We start from the raw sequence: 4,721 nt of genomic DNA, 5'->3' as shown, positions 1-4,721 counted from the left end.
ACCAAAGCTTCTCAATCTCCTTTTTCTTTTTACGATTTTGTTTTTATATTACTTGTGTGCTAATTAATTTGCTGTGATTATTCTTTTTCTTGTTTTTCACGGTTTTGAATTGCCATATCATGACATGGTTTTTCTTAATTTTGGCCTAGGTTAATGTTTTTCCATCAACTCTCTGATTTTGCTCTTTTTTTCAAATTCATTTTTATTTATTGATTTTTTTAATTTTCCTAATTTATGTCGGAAGGCAATAAGATTTGATATGAGGTTGACACTACTTTCTTCATTTATTTTGTTGAAATTAGCTTTTTTTTTAGGCTGAAGCTATTTTTTTTTAGGCTGAAATTGTCTTTGTGCACACAATGAAACAATTATGGGATTGAACTCTTCCTTGCAAGGTAGCTCATCTGATATTTTTTTTCTCAACAAACGCATCTGACATTTTTGTGGAAGTTTTAAAACATCGGACGAAAGGATGCAAAGCAAAATATTGGGCCTTTGTTGTTTGAAACCAGGGTGAACAAGTGGACAAATCTTGTTCTTGTTTTTTGTCTTGATCCTAATACTTGGCTCTATCGGCCCATGGGTCCTGGAACATTAAAGAAGATGCTGTGAAAGTAGGCAAGATTCATAGATTGGTAAAAAAAGGTGAGTGGGTCAGGGAAAAAAAAGAAAGTGAAGCATGTTTCCATTTTCTACTATTATTGCTCGAAATATTTTTTTTTGGGAGTTGTAATCATGTTCAAGGTTAGATCTGAATACATCAGATTAGCTTTGTACTATGGATTTATCATTTATGTGCTATTTTTTAAAAAAATATTTTTTTTCTTTCATTTCTTTTCATTTTTCCTTTACTTCTCTCTTGTTTAATACTCCGGCACTTGTGGGATGTATTTTCTCAAGGATATTTATGTTCGTTTAATAGAATACCATATTATTCAGATTTTTAATTTTTAAAAATTAATTTAAAAATATTGAACGGGTGAACCAGCCGATTGAACTGGTGGAACCGAAAAAATCGCGAACTGGAAGCCTAGGCGGTTCACTTAGCGGTTTGAGTTTCAAAACACTGTGTATAATCGAACTTATTATTTATGATAACTAACCCATAGTTTCCACACTTAGCATGTTTGTTTTTATTGGTATGAACTCGGTCACCTTTAACTCTTGTCCTCTTGGAGTCCTTCACATAATATTGGCTTAAGCATGATTCATTTGGATCCACGACTAACCCTCCATTAGTGCCACAATCAAATCCACGCTCCACCCAGACTCTTCTCCAATTATTAGTTTCCTTTGTAATAATATCTCGTACACGGGCAAATCCATCATCCATATGGGATGCAAAGAAACACATTTCCTTGCAAATTGATGTCAAAGTTCCCAATCTTGCAGTTTGAACCAATTCAACATATATCTCCTGTCTCCCTTCAAGAACTTCATTTTTCACCTCCTCCCTAGCCTTGCATGTCCATTTTTCCAAAATGCAGGATTTTGGCATTGATTGCATGTTTTTCATTAGCATTATACGGAACATGTGTGCGCATGGTAACCCTTTCCATTCCATTTTCTTGCATGAACACTTTAATGATTGGGTTCTCCGATTGAACTCTACGATCCATGTTCTATCATCGGTATACCTGTTGAGAAAAAATATGCAACCATTCCAAGTTTCCTTCCGTTCATAACAATCATATAGACCTTATCTATTAAGGTGCTTCTTTGCCCGAAAGAAAATATTTTGGGTATACACTTCGGATGCATGCTTCTCCAACTTTTGTAATTCAGTTGCCAAAACTTCTGTTTTATTTTTTGTTTCATGAACTGCCAGGCCCCCGTGTGCCTCAAGTAAGTAAGAGCCAACTCATGGATTATGACTGACTCATAAAATCGCATGTTCTTCTTCAAATGTTGTTTAAGAAAAGCGTTCAATTGTTGGCACCTTTGAGTGCTTTGCATACCAGCAAAAAAATTATCACGAAACAACGATTCGACCTACAACAACCTCATTTCAAAAATCTTTTCCAACCATTTATTTTCGCGAAGTCCACATTACCCACAACGGCAAACCACTCTTCCTCCAAGTCAGAAATAGGGTACGCTTTTTTCATCATCCTGCCAAACATTGGCTTGAATACATTTGATTTGGCTTCGGCGTCTGCGTTTTTCATCAAATGCAAAGTGCATAATCTATTTCAGTCATCCGGGAACACACATTATTTATTGCCCTTCTCATTGCTTTGTCCCTATCTGTTATGGCGGCCTTTGGCTTTCATTCTCCCATAGCTTTGGTTAATGTGTGAAGGAGCCACTCATAGTCTTCAACACTCTCACCTGATACCAACGCTGTACCAAATACAACAATATTATAATGATTGTTCACTTCAAAAAATACAACAAGCAGCTTATGGTACTCATTGACATTGTAAGTCGAATCAAATATTAGAACATGACCAAAACATTTATAATCCAATTGGGACTCATAATCTGCCCAAAAAAGGGTTTTCAACCTGATTCTTCGTCCATATCATACTCAAGAATAATGATTTATCGGTGGCTTTCCTCCTATTGAAATATGCAATTGCATTTTTTGCATCCCCAGCCTCAATCAACACTCTCCATTATTCATCAACACGGTTATACATGTCTTTTATACAAATCCAACATTACCATATCCACCACACTGCATTGCAAAAAATTTCATAACCTGACTTGTTTTCATCCCTGTTATTTTCATTGTTCGTACTTGAGCATAATCGGCATCTGATATGTGTCGATGAGACCATAGATATGGAATGCTAGACTTGGAAGCCATTTTATGATTGTGTTCTTTCAGGAAATTCGTCACCACATATTTTTCAGAGGCTTTGTCATGTCTGATGCACAGACATGCAAGACATCAGGTCCTTGTCTCCGGCTTGGGTTGCCTAATCCTCTGTGCTAGATTGTAATATCTCGCGTGCCTTTTTCCTTCCCTAGAACATGCGAATTTTCTATACCGTGTAGTTCCATCTTGGTTAATTTTAACATCTGCCTTCTTGATGCCAAAACCAGTAAGTTTGCCATATAAATTGTAGAACTCATATGCATTTTCCTCGCTGTCAAATACCATATTCATCACTTCTTCATCCATATCATCAACAAGATAATCTTTTTCTATCTTTTCTAAGGAAATGGATTCTTTTTCACTTGAGCTAAATGACTCGCAATCCTCGTTCTCTTTGTTCAAATTTATTATTGCATTTTTTCCTTTCTCTCGATCCATCTACGATTGTCAATGAACACAATATAATTATTTATAGTTAATTTATCCAAATTTTACTACGACTATCTTATTTTATATTATCTAGGCTGGAAATTTCTGCTCTTATGTCATTTTACGTAATTAAATTAATCTAATTTTGCATATACATATATTATTTATTTTTTGTTGTCCATGTAATTGTACTACGACTACCTAATTTTATATTATCTAGTCCGAAATTTCTTTCAAAATATTTAAATTATCTACTTTGATGTCAATTTATTTATTTTTTCTAACTTCTTTTCAGTTATGTATCTAACTTTGTATTTTCTTCATTATGTCTATTGTTCACTCAATTAACGTGCACTAATTGCCTTTCCTATTACGACAATATTTTTCACAGTGCCATATTATTTTTGCCTACAAATCAGGCCGGTACTCAATTTTCAATTGAACCAAGCAACATGGTCAATAATTTTTGATTCAACTAATATAACAACAAACTTTACTAACAATTTTATTCTAATTCTTCAATTACAACAGGTACAAAATTATATTTAATCTTCAAAATTTGTATTTTAGTGGAAATTCATTAATGATCCCAACATTTCACTTAATCTGAAATTAGTCGGTCCATAATCGATTCGAGCTATCCAACTACAATATTCCATAAGGTTTTCCATATGAATCAGTACATTTGTGCCTAATTTTATTAAATATTTCAGTTGTATTTAGCATTTTCTTATCCAACCTATACAAACATTGATTAAATAATCGTGCTCAAATAGATTCAATTCATCTAATATTTACCTTATACAATATTTTGCCTCTACGAAACGGTTTCTTTTTTTCTACTTTCTACAACTACACAATCAATCTAAAAACAATATTTGTTATTTCTTCTATATTCGCAATTCTACCACTCTATTATTCATAAATTAGAAAACAATATTAACAAATATTTTAAATTGCTCTTACCTATTTTATGTCATATATAAACTAATTACATCCTACTTTATGATTCTTGATTCATGAAAAGAGTTCCCATTCATAAACAAAAATACAACATATATTCAAACAGCTCTTTATTTCATCTTCAAAAAAAAACTACAAATTATAATCTAAAAGCATATTCTTTTACATATTTTGATTTTTTCCTGCCTACAATCAAACTGTTCTTTCTTTTGATCTAAACCAGCTACAAACAATAATGCATAAGCAAATTTATTCCACATTTCAATTTTTTCCTCGATCACAAAATGAATATTTCAAAACTATATCCACTAACTGATCATTGTTACCAAACATATTACCTTATCCACAGACCAGCTGTCCCTTCACCTATATCTACTTGCGTCTTTTTCCTCCCGGATGCAGTCTCTCCACTATTCACAAGACTTTTGCTCAGTTGTTTGCTCTTTTTACAATTATTTCATGCTGATCCATCCATCTTGATTTATTACCTTAACCATTAATTTCC

Source organism: Coffea arabica, chromosome 3c, assembly GCF_036785885.1.
Source record: "Coffea arabica cultivar ET-39 chromosome 3c, Coffea Arabica ET-39 HiFi, whole genome shotgun sequence".
Classification (NCBI taxonomy): Eukaryota; Viridiplantae; Streptophyta; class Magnoliopsida; order Gentianales; family Rubiaceae; genus Coffea; species Coffea arabica.
The sequence above is the reverse complement of the archived record's forward strand: the minus strand, read 5'-3'. Positions refer to the sequence as shown.